This window comes from Spermophilus citellus (assembly GCF_964194105.1).
Source record: "Spermophilus citellus genome assembly, chromosome: 16".
NCBI lineage: Eukaryota > Metazoa > Chordata > Mammalia > Rodentia > Sciuridae > Spermophilus > Spermophilus citellus.
The window spans coordinates 72392201-72409747 of record NC_138196.1 but is presented as its reverse complement, the minus strand read 5'-3'; the positions used below and the strand labels follow the sequence as shown (position 1 = coordinate 72409747).

The 17547-nt window shown below is 43.1% G+C and overlaps 1 long non-coding RNA gene across 1 annotated transcript; it reads left to right on the top strand.

Moving 5' to 3' along the window:
* The first annotated feature begins 1374 nt into the window (after positions 1–1374).
* LOC308634923 lies at positions 1375–4267 on the top strand. The gene is made up of 3 exons (XR_014019112.1): positions 1375–1539; positions 2314–2370; positions 3863–4267. It is a non-coding gene; the product is annotated as an uncharacterized lncRNA (long non-coding RNA).
* The last annotated feature ends 13280 nt before the right edge of the window (positions 4268–17547 follow it).

Here is a 17547-nt window from a genome sequence, read left to right as displayed (position 1 = left end):
ATTCTGCAGAGTGTTCATGACTATATGAGCAAAGAACTGAAAGTGTCCAAGATTAGGATCTGGCACACGAAAACAAATGCACATGTACATTTGACAAGATCAATTTTCCTGCACTAGGAGGTGAAAGGCTGGTTGGAGTAGATACAAAAGAAAAGGATGGGGGGAGAGGTGGAGATACTAAATATAGACGACTCTTTCACAGACTTCGGTTGTAAAGGGGAGCAGAGAAATGCAGTGTGGCTAGAGAGGGATTGTGGGGTAAAGGATTTTAAATGACACATATTTATATGCTGTTGATATTAATGTTCTAGTAGTAGGAAAAAATGATGATGGCAAGAGAGAGAAGAAACAACTGCATGAATAAAGCCCTCCGTCAGAGAAGGTGGATGGAGGGCAGATGGAGCAGCTGGTGGGAAGATGGACCAGTCACCTACCACATCAGGTAGAAATAGCATCTATGCAGGACCATTAGGGCATTCAGCATTGGCAGCCCAATTTCAGCTTATTCCAGCTACATAATAAAATCAAAGGGAACATTTTAAAAAAATAGCAATGATAACGCAAATTAAAATCACCATAGTGGGGTGTGATGGTACACGCCTGTATTCTAGCAACTGGGGAGGCTGAGGCAGGGGGATCACAAGTTCAAGGAAGCTTCAGCAACTCAGTGAGACCCTGTGTCAAAATAAAAATGAAAAAGGGCTGGTGATGCAGCTCAGTGGTGAAGTTCAATCCCAAGTACCAACAACACCCACCCCTCAAAATCACCAGTACTACATACCTGTGAGTATGGCCAAAATAAAAACTATCCACAATACCAAGTTCTGACAAGGATGTAGAATGACTGAAACCACCATACACAGCCGGTGGGAGTGTAAAATGGTGTAGCCACTTTAGAAGAAGTTCAGTAATTTCTTACACATGACCCAGCAATCCTACTGCAAAATATTGACCTAGGAGAAATGAAAACCTATTCACACTGAAACCTAAATAGGCATGCTTATAGCAGTTCTACTACTACCAACCAAAGACCAGAAGCAATCCAAATGTCCTTCAACAGATAAATGGATACATGAGTCACCCCTCCACACAAGGGAACACTACTCCACCTCAGTAAATAGGAACAAAGTGTTGATAAACACCACAGCGTGGATTGATCTCAAGGACACTAGGCAGAGGGAAAGAATCCAGTCTCAAATGTTACACACTGAACAATTCCATTTATATCACATTGCAGAGAAGGCAGAGTCAACACAGATGGAAAGGAAACCAGGAGCTGTTGCGGAAAGAACATGAGAAGCACGTGATGATGAAGGAGTACTTGAGAGCCTGATTTGGGGTGACAGATTTGTTCTGTGCTCATTTGTTAAAACTCATCCAATTGGACATCAATACAACTGATTAAGAAGCCTAATAAAAAAGGCTGTTTTACTATATGTTAATTTTTTAAAAATAATTTTTTAGTTGTAGCTGGACACAATACTTTTATTTATTTTTTATGTGGTGCTGAGGATTGAACCCAGGCTTCACACATCCAAGGCAAGTGTTCCACCGCTGAGCTACAGCCCAGCCCTATATGTTATTTTTTTAAGTGTCACCAGTATTAAGAACTATGGGGGGGCTGAGATGTGGTTCAAGCGGTAGCGCGCTTGCCTGGCATGCATGCGGCCCGGGTCCGATCCTCAGCACCACATACAAACAAAGATGTTGTGTCCGCCGAAAACTAAAAAATAAATATTAAAAAATTCTCTCTCTCTCTCTCTCTCTCTCTCTCTCTCTCCTCTCTCACTCTCTCTTAAAAAAAAAAAAGAACTATGGGGGAGCATGTGGTGGGCAGCCTTTATTCTGGGTGAAAGCTGCAGTAGAGAGGCCCCCTCTGCACGGCAGCCCCTGCCAGCAAGGATGGGTGATTGCCCTTGATTACCCAGCCCCATCCTGCCAGTCCCTGACTCCTGGACATCCTGCACAGGACTTAAGAGCCTTCAAGGAACCCCTTCCTTGCTAGAAATTCTTTAAAATAACAAAGACTAACTGCACTGCACCACTCACCTTAATTAGAAGAAAGATCTGGATTTTTTTTTTTAATTTAAAACATTTTCTTGGGCTGAGGATGTGGCTCAAGTGGTAGCGTGCTCGCCTGGCATGCGTGCGGCCCAGGTTCGATCCTCAGCACCACATACCAACAAAGATGTTGTGTCCTCCGAGAACTGAAAAATAAACGTTGAAAAATTCTCTCTCTAAAAAATAAATAAATAAATAAATAAATAAAACTTATAAAAAAATTAAAATAAAACTTTTTCTTATGCTTTACAGACAATTCTATTTCGTAGCCAGGGATAAAGACACTCCAGTTAGATGAAGAGCGTGGAGGTAAGGTTCAGCAAGAGTTCAGTGGTGTTTTCCTGATGGATGACTATAAGCTGCAGAGGGCATGGGGGCCAGACATGGGGGTGTGTGTGTCCATGGGGCATGGGGTGGGGCAGCCACTGGTCATCTGGATTTTCCAGTCATGAGATTAACTGTGGGGGTCTTTAGGCAGATTGAGGCAGGGAAGCTGTGAGTGCTGGGGAGAGGCGGAGTCTTATGGATCTTTCCCTAAAAGCTACACTGACAGCTGCAAAGACTACGAGAGAAGGTCTCACTCTTTTCCTCCAATAATGACAGGAGAGGGAATGTGATTGTGGAAAAACCATTTATATATGGTCAATGCTGACATGATTAAATTTTCATGATAAGTACATTCACACACCTAAAGTCCTTAAAGCAGTACCCGGTGCTTAGTAAAACCTTAATAAAGTTTGGAAAGGAAAGGAAAGGGGTGTGTGAAGACATTTTTTTTCCCCTGTGCATCAGTGTAATAAATGATTATGTCTTCAAAGATTTGATATGGCTGACACATCCACCCTGTTTATCCATCCAATGGATCTATTTTCCTGGAGTTCCCGGAATCTGGGGCTGGGTTCCATGATTTGGCACACTCTCAGGTAGCTCTATTTGTAGCAAAAAGTTTCCAGCAAATGCAGTCCAGAAGATCAATGGTCCAGAACGTGTGTCTCTGGGACTCTGGATGGCTGAAAACACATGGGGGAACAGTCCACTGAGCTCAGACCCAGAGTTTGGGGTTCACCGTCCAGAGCTTCTCTCTCTCTCTCTCTCTCTCTTTTAAATTCCTTTCCCACAATTGACCCCAGCAGAACTCTGGGAGGGGATCACTCCATGGGAACCAGGAGCAAGTAGAGAATGTACCCTGAGTTTATTCTCTTGGGAGCCTTCACAAGAGCAAACTCCTCATTGAATGCTCAGAGGCAAGATAAACCTTCTGTCTGATTCGCAGATAATCTCAGATGCACGCTGGGAAGGGGTCCTTGCTGTGTGCTGCTCGGCTTCCTGTAATCTCCCTTTGATGAAAATTCCATGAGGCAGGTTAGGTGAGGAAAAAGGTTTTATAAATGTGGAAGGGAAGGTTCTAAAAGAGATTTGCTAAGGCCACGGAGCTAGTGAGCAACAGAACTGGGATTTATGTCTCCATCAGACCTTTCCTCTCCTGAAGTTCTGTGACCTCTGGCCTCGCTCTGGAGTACACTAAGTCTCGGTGGCAACCATTACGCTCAGTCCTCCTCCTAACTGCTTGCTTCCTCTTGGGAAGAGTCATCCAGGGAGAGGTAAACTCAAGTTAGATCTGCTCTCAGCAGTTTGCATGTGCTGCCTCCTGTTTCCCTAGCCCCAGCGTCCCAAGGGTTTGCAGACCCAAAGTGGCACCTCAGTTCACCCACATCCTTGCTCCCAGACCAATCTGTCTCCAGGCACCAGGGTCCCCAACCAGCTGTTTCTGTGAATCACATCTTCCTCTATCTGTCCCCAGGGCAGGATGTGGGGAAATCACTGACCTATGACTTAAAAAGAAACACAGAGAACAACAAAAAGCAAGCACAGGATGACTGTTCAGCAGAAGACAGCGCCTTCTCAGGAGCCCCTCTCTGCTCTGCGGATCTGGTCATGGAACACGCTGGGCCCGTCTCTGTCTGGATCCAGCTTCTTATTGCTCTTCTGTGGGCACTACTCTGTGTCTGACGGGAGAGTGTCTTTTGCTGAGATGTTCAGGTTTAGTACTAGAGGGGTCATCTTGGACAATTCACCTGGAAGGCCAAGGGAGGTCGCACAGTGGGGAAGGTCAGAATTAAAGCCAAGCCTTTTGTCTCTTTATTCAGGACTCTTCCTGATAACCGTAAAAGAGTCATTTCTAGAAATGCTAAATTTCTGTCTGGAAAACAAAATAAAGTTGTTTTTTTCTTCTTTTTTAATAATTGGTGGATATATTCACCCCTTTACTCTGAAATTCCCAAAGCTGGATCAAATTCTGGAAACAAAATTTCTCAAACTGGTAAATAGAAATAAAAAATGTTTTCAGAGGTACGAGCACTTTCATCTCCACCCTGACCTTTATTGATCTCTTACTGTGTGCTGTGCCCTACTTTTGTACTTAAAAATGTGTTAGACAGACATTCAATCATGTGCATTTAATCATGACCACATTAAAGACATTGTTAGAAAATAAAAGCATCGACTAACACCTAGGTGTAGATGCTAAACTAAGTGTTTTCCATGTTATTTTATTGAACCTGAAATTCAAAGGGCTCTAGAACCAATCAGCAGCCCCTCACTTCAGTGTCTCTTCTTGAGTATCTCAGCAGCCCAACAACTCCAACATGTCCTGAAAGAAGCAAATCCCCCCCTGCCCATCATCAGAAGCCCCTCCCAGTGACCTCACCTAATAGTGTCTCTTACACACTTGTCTGTCCCAGGAACGACTCTAACTCTTCCATTCACTAGCACTCCACACCTGATCCAAACCCAATTATCTGGGTTTTACCTCCCAAATCTCTGTCAACTCCATCTACATTTCCCCATCTCTGCCAGACTACCCCAGCCCCAAATATCATCATTCCTCACTTAGATTCTGGCAGAAGCTTCCTAACTGGTCCTCCTAGCTCTACCCTTGCACTCCTTAGATTGTTTCACAAATTGTACCCAGGATCTCCTTAATAGTCAGATAGGAACATATCTCTTTCTAAAATACACTAATAACTTCCTATTGCCCTTTGGAAAAAGAAAAAAAAAACTCCTTAATATGGTCAAGAGGGTTTATTCGATCTGACGGAGGCTTCCCTTCCTCAATCTCTAGAACATTTCCCACCCACTCAAGTGACATTGTTTTTCCTCTAGTCTTGTTACATAGCAGTCACAGGACCTTTGAACATGCGGCTTCCCCACTTTTTTCTAGCTAAACCCCCCATCCTTCAGCCTTTTTCAGCCTGAACTAACTTTTTTTTCTTCTGGTATTGGCTTTTGAACCTAGGGGCATTCTACCACTTAGCCACATCCTCACCCCCTTCTATTTTTTTTATTTTGAGACAATATCTCCCTAAGTTGCCCAGGCTGGCCTCAAACTTTTGGTCCTCCTTCCTCAATTTCCCAAGTTACTGGGATTCCAGGTGTGCACGGTCATAACCAATATTTCCTACTTTTAAGATTAATTGAAATCTCTCCCATTCTATCTTCTCATAAGACCAGGGAGCTCTCATTTGTAATATTGATCATAGTCATCTTTTTTTTTTTTTATATTGGGGATTGAACCCAGGGGCGCTTAACCACTGAGCCACATCCCAGCCCTTTTTTATATTTTAGTTAGAAACAGGATTTCTCTAAGTTGCTTAGGGCCTCACTAAATTGCTGAGGCTGGCTTTGAACTCTCAATCCTCCAGCCTCAGCCTCCCGAGTTGTTAAGATTATAGCATGCTCCACCGTACCTGGCCTGAGTTTTTAACTTACTTGTGTGATTCATATCTTTCTTTCTTTTTTTTTTTTTTTAAAGAGAGAGTGTGAGAGAGAGAGGGAGAGAGAGAGATAGAATATTTTTTAATATTTTATTTCTTAGCTTTTTTGGCTGACACAACATCTTTTTGTTTGTATGTGGTGCTGAGGATCGAACCCGGGCCGCACGCATGCCAGGCGAGCGTGCTACCGCTTGAGCCACATCTCCAGCCCCTGATTCATATCTTTCTTCTTCACTATACAGCACACTCCAAGAGTGTCTATATTTACTCAAAATTGAATTCCTACTTCTAATAATAAAGTCTTAACCTGGGCATTCACCTGTTAGGTGTTGTTTGAAAGATGAATAAAGTAAATAAACAGATTTACCCAAAATGGTAGAAATTTCATTTGTGCTGTCACTACTATTTCAGTATATTTTATACTGACCATAGGAAATCTCCTGCATGTGAAGGGGCGACAAACTCAGATGCACCAAGGGTCAGACAAACATTGTAAAAGGGGACAGACGTCACCTAAAGAGGGCAGCAGCCACGGGGATAAGGCCCAGCAATGATCAATAGAAGCTGAATTTGTGAATTATATAGTGTTTCTTACAGGTAGAGAAAACACCAATGTGGCCAGAAAGATGAAGAAAAGGAATGAAGAGGCTTTGTTAAATGTTGCTTGTAAGGTGTGGTGGGCTGAAGAGTGTGTCCCCAACACTCATTTCCACGCAGAACCTCAGAATGTGACCTTATTTGAAAATAGGGTCTTCACAGGTGTAACTATGAAGGGTTAAGGTGAGAGCATATTGGACTGGAGTGGGCCCTCAATCCAATGGTGAATAAACAGAAAGAAGAGCGTGCACAGAGAAGTCCCCAGACACCCAGGCAAAGAGTGCAGGACGTTGCCACACGCCAAGCAAGGTCAAGGATTGAAGCAGCCACCAGCAGCTGGGAGAGAGGCCGGGAACAGATTATCCCTCAGAGTCCTCAGAGGGCGCCAAGCCTGCTGCCGCTGGACTTCAGACCTTTGGCCCCATGAACTGAGAAAGAATAGATTTCTGTTGTTTTGAGACACCTTCATTGGCTTCATTGATCATTGGCTTGGGCAGCTATGGAAAATGATCACAGCAGATTTTTAAAAGTCAGAACTGAAAACCATTTGGATAAGATTTGGTTCCTTGCCTGAATCCCTGTCCCTGACACCCAATCCATGCTGGGCATGAGGAGGGATACCCTGGGGCATTCACCTGCCTGCAGGTCTGCCCAAGGTGTGGGGTGGAAGGACTTCTAGTTCTTGGCCAACCCTCAGGACTGAGGCTGGCTGGGCACAAGACCAAGGAGGAATTTGGCTCTGCTCAGGCCAATACTGTGACACAATTTAGAGGACAGGGAGAAGAATAGAGCCAGGTGGAGGCAGGGCCTGGCCACATGGGGAAGCTGGGGACAGTGAACAGCTGGGGAAATGAATTGGACTGCAGAAGCCAGACCCAGCACAGTCCCAGAGAGCCCCAGGCTATCCAGATAGAGGTCAAGGTCAGGTGCAGTTCAGAAAAGCACATCAGGAGGCCGGTCCAGCCAGAGGGAAGCTGGCAAGGGCTTCCCAGCAGAGAGTGATAAGAGAAGAATCACGTGGAAGTGCCTTGTTATTCTAAGAATCCTGTCTATTCTTGGCTGGAGCCTGGTAGCTGGAGAAATGTGCACCCTGAGAGGAGGGTGGCCAGGAGTCTGGATCTAAGGAGGGCCATCGAGTGCTTCATTCTAAAACACTGGATACTTTTAACTGGATTCTGAGCAACTCACCTCCAGCTGCCCCCCTTAATTGACTCACTCTTTCACTTACTGCCCTGTGTTTCCATTTCTTTATCTACTTTCCTGCATTCTTTATAAAGCTGTTTCTATGTTATCATTTCATAGGTTGCTTTAGGCTGGCTCCTCCTTATCTCCATGGGAATAATGTCAGCATTATCCCAACACCTTCCTAAGCAGTGGGCTGTGGAATACTCTCCCCACCTCAGTTCCTTTAACATCAGCCCAGACCTGCTCTTTAAAAAAAAATAATAAAACCACAAAATTACACTTCAGCAAAAATGACTGTTTTTAAGTGTGCACCTGCTTCCCTTGGACACACCTCTTGCTTTCAGGTGAGCTTTAGTTCAGATGCACGGCAACAACTGAGGACAGTTTGGCAAGTAATAAGAAGGTGACTGTGATTAGGGAAAACCTCAAGAGATTAAGAAATTACCTACTTAATTTACGCATTTGTTCTTTCCATCAGTCTAGAGTGTGCCAGACAGTCTCCTAGGCACTAACATGGAGCAGAGAACAAAGCAAATGAAATCCAACTCCTTGCCCTCGAGGAAAAGACAGTGAACCTAAATGCCAAAGCCATCTGGTCTGTAGATCCATAAGATCTGGGGCTGTAGATCCATAGATCCATAAGAGCCAAGAGTTGCAGAACAGAGAATTAGAGTGGCTGCTATTTTAGACCACGTGCTCAGGAAAGTCTAAGATGTGAGTCCTGAGAGAGCAAAGAGCTTCTGCATGAAGTCAAGGGACTGAACCAGTGATAGGTGTTTGGGAGAGAAGTCCAGTCGAAGGGAGGGCTTTGTGCTAGGCACTGGTAAAACAAGTGACTGGCTACTTCCTGTCTCTTCTGGAAATAAAGGTGTTTATGGACCTTGTACCTGGGACCTTCCATACCCAGCTGCCCACTATATTTGGGTCATGGAAGCAGCACCCCAGCAGCTCAATGTGGCTGCCACAGCCTTTGATAATGGAACCAAACCTGGCCTTCTGACGTATTCACCTTGCAAGAAGGGATAGTCCACATGTCCTTGGAATTCTGCCAGATGCCCTAGTGTTGGAGGAGGCCACCGCTATCCCAGACTCCTTGGCCACCAGGGGAGCCCTTGGTGTTAACCAGATGAACAGCAATGGGATTCATGGACTGCACAAATGGAACTGCCGGCCACCAGAAATATTCAAGCTCAGTTAAATATTGCCATTTTCTGTCCCTTAGCTGGATGTCACTGATAAAAGATAGGACCCAAGAAGCAACACACTTGGGCAAACTCCAGACAGTTACTCTAGCACTGGATGCCTTAGAAAATTCCCTATTTTGATCCAAACCTCAATTTCTCTTAATTTATACTCCATTGACAGACTCATAATTGTACCAACTTTAAACACTTTCCCATCACCTTTCCCTGTATTTAAGGGGAGACCTGTCTTGCTGCCACACATAAAAAGATTCATTATATTTTAAGCCCTTTAACAAAGCCACTCTTTCTTTTTTTAAATATATATATATTTTTTAAGTTGTAGATGGATACAATCTTTATTTATTTATTTATTTTATGTGGTGTTGAGGATCGAACTCAGTGCCTCATGTGTGTGAGGCAGGCACTCTACCACTGAGCTATAACCCCAGCCCAAAGCCACTCTTTCTTTAAACATGTTTTTTTTTTTTTTTTTTTGTCTTTATCCCATACAGACTAGAGATCAAAGGTACATCCCTTCCAGGGACCCATTAACTATAGACAGTCCCTTGGGTCAGGCAGCTACTCATCTGATATGGGACCAATTTGAGCATAAACTTTCACTCTACAGAAACAGAACATGAACTGTCTAGTGTAGCTGAACTCCAAGCAAACTATGATTTTGATCAAACATGGCAAATACTAAGGCCCATATGCTCTTGAGTTTGGCTAATACAAATCCTATAATCCAGAGACCATCACCAACTGCTGTGGTTTGAATGTGCTCCCTCCAAATTCAGTATTGAAACTTCTTGGCCAATATGATGATATTAAGATGGGGGATTTGAAGGAGTGGTTAGGTCAGGAGGATTCCTCTCCTCGTGAATGAAATAAGGCCTTTATCACAGAGGCTTCACCTGTGTAAGCAAACTTGCCCTTCTGCTTTCTGCCATGTGAGGATACAGCTCCTCCCCTTAGGAGATGCCATTTTGGAAGCAGAGAGCAGGACTCATCAGAATATAGAATATGCCAGCATCTGGAACTTGAGTTTTCCAGACTCCAAAACTGTGAAAAAATACATTTCTGTACCTTATAAATTACCCGGTCTGTGGTATCCTGTTATAGTAGTATAGAAAGACTGAGAGACCAACCACACCAACTGAGACAAAGGACCCATAGTAATTGGCCAAATTAGAGGACCTGTCTATAGGCTAATAATCCTGGAGCTCCATGCTCAGACAGATATTTTAATTGGTCAACAACCTGATGCTTTATTAGCAACATATGCTTCCTGCTTCTCTTAGCATTGGCTAATTCCTAGATTTAATGAACAATTGGCTTGGATCACACTAGTCAAATGCAAAGTAATTAATTGGAGCCCACACCCCCACCACTTCTTACCACTCCTCTACACACTTTGGGCCAGAATTTCCCTGTCCTAATCATCATGGCCAAATGCCAATTAGGAACGACCCTATACCCCAGAGTTGCTAAAAGTATTCCGATCACCCCTTCCAAAGCTTCCTTCCCCTGCCCACCCTGTTTCTTTGAGTGAAAAACTTAATAATCACTCCTGCCCACATTTCCCCCACTCCCTCCCTCTCCTAACTGACCCTGGTGCTTCCTGGTGGCATGATGCCCTATGGTGTGACATACCTCCTCTTCTTGGGATATGAGAGTCTAAAAAATTTTCCATGACGGTTGTCTCCTGATCTGTTGGCCTTGCATACTTAAGTAATCACAGACCTCTATTTTAAGATTGCTGGGCCCTGATACCCTGGCTACTTTTTCCAAATCCAGGGCAAGCCCTCCAGACCCATCAGAGGCAGCAGAGCCCCATGGCCACCTCTCCCAGGTGGTAATGAGATGACCTCTCTGATCTGGCTCCTGCAGGAGAACTTTGGTGGCCTAGCTGACTCCATGGAACCCTCCTGCCCCATGCCACAATGTCACATCCTTCCTGGAGTACTCACTGGGTCTGAGGATGGTTTGGAAAGGTACTCAACTGAGTGTTGGTTACTCCAAGTCCACATGTCTGCTCCTCTGTGAAAGGGCTCACTAAATTGGAAGGAAAGAGCTCTCAGAATTAGGATCTAATCTTTCAAGTGATGAAGATACTGTGTCACGGGCCACCTATCTGCCAATTTAGAAAGGCCCAGGGGTTACCTGGCCATTCTTTGTATTTTAAAAGGTAGAGGTTGGCTTTTCTTCTGCAGGGACCCTCCCTCATGCTTTCCCTTGAGATGTTTGACAGTATGAATACACTTCTGCTAACATAAGAAACCAGCCTGACCAGGGCAGGCAAGGCATTTCTCACAGCCTTGAAGTTATTTTTCTCACCACGATGACAAGGTAAAAGTCATGTATGTCCCAATCCCTTTGCTCACTCACTCTTGTCTACAGATAATGGGATGTGGCAATTCAGTTCCTGGTAACCTGCGATCAGGTTAGATAAAGTGTGGAGTGGAAAGGGGATGACCACCACATGGCCACACTACCACCAAGGGCTAAGGACAGGCTACCTGTGCTATGAAAGATGTGGATCTACCTACCACAGCAGGGTGCTGCTGGCCACCAGTTATTACCCTGGTCAGACTATTCCCACCCTTGAGGATGAGCTAACTGTGCTCTTAGAAAGGGATTCACAGATTATCTTTGTGTCATTTTAATGATACCCCAATGTATCTCCCATTATTTTATCACATTTCTCAAAAATTCTCAAAACTAAATTAACTTGAGGCCAAATTCCCCAATTCATCAGTGTGGAGAGGTGGACCTTCAGCAGGTCTGAAGAATCCTGCCCTCGTGAATGGATGAAGGCCATTCTTGCAGGAGCAGGTAAGTAGGAATTTCAATTGCACTCTTTAATTCAGTCCTGAATTATTTCTCTCTTTCACCACTGGTCACTATGGATCCCACTGTATTGGAGTTAATTTCTCACTATTTTGATTTTAAACTTCTTTGGGTGGAGATTCCTATTTTTCCTTAAAAGTATGAGTAAATATGAGGTGCTCAATAAGTTCTTAGACAAGCATGTAGTCTTTATCTATATAAAATAAAACTGGTTGTAATGTCTGTGGTATCTTCAGGTTAATGTCACACAGCATAATGTCAATGGACAAGTGTTTTTCAGTTCAGATAAGAAACTGGGTTCAATTGGTGGAAACACATATCATTTTTTTTAATTTCCCTCTTGAACAGCAAACATAAGAAATGACCATGTGGACTTCAGCACAGGATATTGATTGGAAAAAACAGAACATGCTCAGTCATCCACGTTTCTTTTGACATATCTGCAAAATATAGAAGAACATATTGGGTGTGTTGGGGCTGATCTCCCAACAATGCCTCTGCTCAGAATGGCTTATGGGGGAAACGGCAGAGGAGGAAGGCTCTGCCATTTCTCAATCTACAACTGATGCAAAACTCTCTGTTAGGCAATCAAATTAGAAAACTAGTGAGAGACGTCCCAAATCGGATCCATTAGTGCCAAGAGAAGTATGTCACAGTTTTCTGCTCTGTTCTGCTCGCATGTTTTACTAATATCCTTGATACTTACTTTCTCTAGGTTCCTAATATGAGAAGTAAGCTCTACACATCAGTAAACTTAAGGTCCTTCAGGAGGCTTTCGGAAATGCAGAATATCAACTCCCCCATCCCAGTCACAAAGGCAGATTCATCATTTTAGTAAGATCCCAAGGTAATGCACATGCTCCTCAAGTTTGAGAGGTACTACTCTAAGGGACCTAAATGAAGACCTATTTTCACCTATGCTATTCTTGTTTGGTGATTTTCCCCTCCCACTGAAGTTTGGAAAAGGTAGAACAACTCAGGGTAGCACTGAACAAAAGGCAATGTAACTTCTAGCTATTTGGATCGTTGATTCCAATTCTACCACATTCTTGGTCATTTCATATGTTTGCTGTTCAAGAGGGAAATAAAAAAATTGGATATGTGTTTCTACCAATAATAATCAAGATATCCAAAGATCCTAATATCTTAAGAAGTCCTTTGCCAGAATAAATCGTTGAGAAGATATCATCCCTTTCCATTGAGTCAGTAAACATTCAATGATAATCTGCTAAGTTCTCTATCTACAAGAGTGAAAAAATGTACACCAATCTTGAGAGCCTTAGAGTCTAGCTGAACTTCAAATACATAACGATGACACGTTGTGTACCCCAGCTGCTTCCAGAACAGGAATTCCAGAACATCCATGGATTCTCACACAGGGGCTCACTCCAGGCTGAGTAGAATGTATCCCTAGTTGGAAAGAAATGGTAGAAGCTGGAAGAGGGTCCTTCTAGGAGGGTTTCAGTAGTGAGTCCTGAGCTCACACCCCAGTGTGGTCACATGAAGGAGCAGGAAGGAAACACACCGGGGATAAATAGGTGTCTTCCTTCACCAGTGTGGGCTCACTCCAGGCTGAGTAGAATGTATCCCTAGTTGGAAAGAAATGGTAGAAGCTGGAAGAGGGTCCTTCTAGGAGGGTTTCAGTAGTGAGTCCTGAGCTCACACCCCAGTGTGGTCACATGAAGGAGCAGGAAGGAAACACACCGGGGATAAATAGGTGTCTTCCTTCACCAGTGTGGGTAATGAGATAGCATCACTCTGAGATAGCATTTGATTACCAACAAGGACTTTGGAGCCAGACAAATTGGTTCAAATGCTATCTGATTTAATAATGCCCAATGATTTGTATAGATTTTGCCACTGGAAGAATTGGAGATATGGTATATGAGAACTCTCCACATTATTTTAGAACATCTTAAAAGTCTCAAACTATGCCAAAAAAAGCAAAAATAAAAAATAGAAAAAAAATAGAATCTGAGACAATTTTACTTTCTAAGCCTTTATTTCCTATTCTATAACATAGGACTCTGATTTGACTGTGTCCCCTGAAGTTCCTGATCAAACTTAACCCCCAATTGCAAACTTAACCCCCAATTCAACAATGTGGAGAGGTGGGACCTTCAGCAGGTCTCAAGGATCCTGCCCTCGTGAATGGATGAAGGCCATTCTTGCATGAGCAGGTTAGTAATCTGGGGAGCGGGTTCCTGATGAAGGATTAGTTTGGTCCCCTTTCTCTCATCTGCATGTTTTCTCACCATGTGACATCTTCTACCATGTTTTGATGCAGCAGGAATACCCTAACCAGATGTGGCCTCTTGATCTTGGACTTCTCAGCCTACAGGACTGGGAGCCAAAAACAAAACAAAATAAAATTCTATTCTTTATATATTACCCAGTGTCAGATTGTGTTCCATTATAGAAGCACAAAATGGACTAAAATAAATGACTATACCATAGTATTCAGAATACAGTGTAACTATACATACTATAATTACATATATAAATGTATATTAGATTATAGTATATACTTGCTCTCTTTTTAATCACTGAATATACATTTTCCTTTCTTCAGGGACTACAGATTTGCATTTCATCTTGATTGAACAATTAATTGGTCAATGTTCTCTGCTCTTTCTTAGACAAGGATATGAGGTTGGAGGAAGATTTAAGACAACCTAACAGAATCTGTTATCCACTGGTATAGAACAAACCATTCCCAAATACAGTGGTTTGAACACCAACAGCATTGTGTGCTCTCACAGTTTAGGGTTGGAAGAGTAGATCTACTAATCTCACCCAAGCTCCCTCATGCAGCTGAAGTGAGCTGGTGGATTGGATCATGTCAGAAACCTGACATGAATAGCTCCTTCTGGAGGTGTTATGAGGATTAAGTGCGATAAGGTAAATAAAGCACTTCGCTGGGTCTAGGCCCAGAAAAAACTCCTGAGACATTTCGTTATGATTAAGGTGATTGGAACTAGAGAGAACAAGCATGAGTCAAGCCGGGTAGCATGGAGGAAATGATTGCTCTCTCCCAGGGACATGAGGAGCATTGGACATGACACAGTCTGGCTCCTCTGTGCGACTGGCCTCTGTACAACTTCCATAAACAGGCACAAAGAGTCTCTGTCCAGCCTTTGGCAGGTTTTAAAGTTAATTTTATGTGATTCCATGATAAATTTGCTCTCCAAGAAAGGAGAGTAAGTGCTTCCCCCATGACTACCACTTTCCATACACAATTTCCCTGGTGCACTACAAAAGAGAATGAAGCAAATATGGGAACATGTTGGTGGATGGTTGTGGTGGGGTGCCTTGCTACTCCTGTTCCCCTGCTCGTGAGCTTCTGCTCTCTGATGGAGTCATTCTTGGAAGTTCTGGTCTGCAAACATGTGAAAAAGAATTGATAAAGATGACATCAGAATCAGTGCAGAAGAGTGGCAATTGGGTAGTCACTTGTGGAAAAACCCTCCACCACACCCTAGCATAATTTCCAAGTAAATTATCCAATATCAAAAAGTTAAAAAAAAAACCAAGATTAAAGAGCTAGAGGAAAACATGGAGAAGAATATGGAAAAGAAATTAGCATGATACTTATAGAAGCCAGCTCGTCAATAAATACTAAAATTATAAGTGCCTATGCTTTCTACCAGGAAATTATACTTTCAGGACTTTATACTACAAATATATTCACATACGTGTGAAATAGTTTGTGATCGTGAAGACTAGAAGTAATTGATTTCCACCCAGCGGGGACTGTTATATTATGATACATTCACACAAAAGAATTCATTTGATGGTTGAAAAAAAGAAGAAAAGGAAGTGAGAAAGCTTTTGATGTGCTGATATGAAAGTATTCTAAGATATTTTTTTTTAAGAAAAAAAAATGTAGTACACCACAAAGAACACACTGTGTCACCATTTGAGGTTAAAAAGATAGGAGGAAGGAGGGAATGCATTTTGAAATGTATAAGTGTTTTTGCCTACGTATTTTCTTTTTTTTTTTTTTTTTTTTTTAAAGAGAGAGTGAGAGAGGAGAGGGGGGGAGAGAGAGAGAGAGAGAGAGAGAGAGAGAATTTTTAATATTTATTTTTTAGTTCTTGGCGGACACAACATCTTTGTTGGTATGTGGTGCTGAGGATCGAACCCGGGCCGCACGCATGCCAGGCGAGCGCGCTACCGCTTGAGCCACATCCCCAGCCCTTGCCTACGTATTTTCAAAAACTGTAGCAGCTCACAGAAAAGCTGGTAACAGGAGAAGATGGGCAGGCCAAGAAAGGGCAGGGACACCTTTGCTTGTGATACCTTCTTATGTCTTTTGCTTTTTGAACTATGTCAATATATTGCTTAGTTAAAACTTAGTAAAAAAAATTAAAACAACTCTAACAAGCAGACAAGAAAAAAAATGTGAAGGTCCCATCTCTCAGGGAAGACTCAGGATTTTAAGACCTTCCACATGCTTAAGTTTAATGGAAATGATTATAATTACCACGTGTCAAGCCTGCATGCTCCACAGAGTATTAACCTATACTTCTTGCTACCTCTATACTGCCCCATTGCTCCCTTAATTTTTAAAACGATACATGGGGTTGGTTTTGTAATCCCTACTTATTAGCTGAGAAAATTGGACCTCTGAGGTTTGATGGTCCTCAGGTCCAGCATTCATTAACACAGAGCAGGAGCATAAACCAGCCTCCAGGATCCAGACTCACTTCTTTCAACTCTGCTGTTCTGCTTCTGGGCACTCAACCTTGGCCACTGGTGGACCTACCCTCTACACGTCCCATTGTCCTATGGAATGTGCAGTCCATACTGATTCTCTGGGTTGATAATACAGATGTTTGGGCCAACCCTGCTCTCAAACAAGGCTCCTGCAGTCTTCTTCCTGTGCAGGAACATGATGTTGTTTTCCTGAACATAATACAACACTGATAAGATAAACACCTGATTTTCCACACACATCAAAACTCTTAGCAGAGAACATTTGTGTCCACGAATTGAGCCAACTCTGGCACACTTGGACAGTTCCAGAATTTCTGCCAAGGAGTGACGTTGTGAAACTTGAGAGATGCATGAAGTAAAATGGGTGGGGAAAAGGACCTAGAGCAGGAAGTGGGGAGCTCACCCACTGCAGGGAGAATCTTAGAGGACTCTCAACTCGTTAGTTCCTGTAAGAACTTTGGAGATGGTACAATTGCCTTATTTTACAGATAATAAAAGGGAGTTTTAATAGGCCTATAGGGCTTCATGTTGAGAACTCACTTAATTTTCCCATCAACAGTAAATACTGTTGTAAATCTCTTGTCTACAAATGGATAAATGGAGGCTGAGAGAATTTAAGCAACTTGCCTCAGATCACCCAGCTTGTAAGTGGTGGAGCAGGTTATCTGAACCCAGACACCGGGGCTCTGTGTTCATGCTCTCTCTCAATCATTAAGCTCTGACATAGAGTGATTTGCCCAACTCAACTCCTGAGGGAACCAAACTGGGACCAAGTTATCTGCATCCAAGTCCAGAGGGCATCCGCATAGACCTAGATAGGATGGAATTGGGAAGATGCTTCTGGAAGGAGGGAGGTCGGGGAGGAGAGAGCACCATTTTCTCTAACTTAGGGTATATGGCTTAGCTTCCCATTGACCTTCTGTCCATCTGCAGAGGAACCACTCTGATGTCAACATGTTGATCCTGTCACTTTGACCAAAGTTCCACCGTATGACTATATTGTTCTAAGTACACCTCTTTCTGCCTCTGACTTCTTTCTTGTTGACTAGTGGAAAATTGCCCTGATTAACAAAACCATGCTTCTGGGTTTTGGGGAGAATAATAATTAGTAGCAAGAACAATTTGCCAACTTCTTCCTGTACATTAATTCACTCGACGATCACAGAACACCCTTGGGT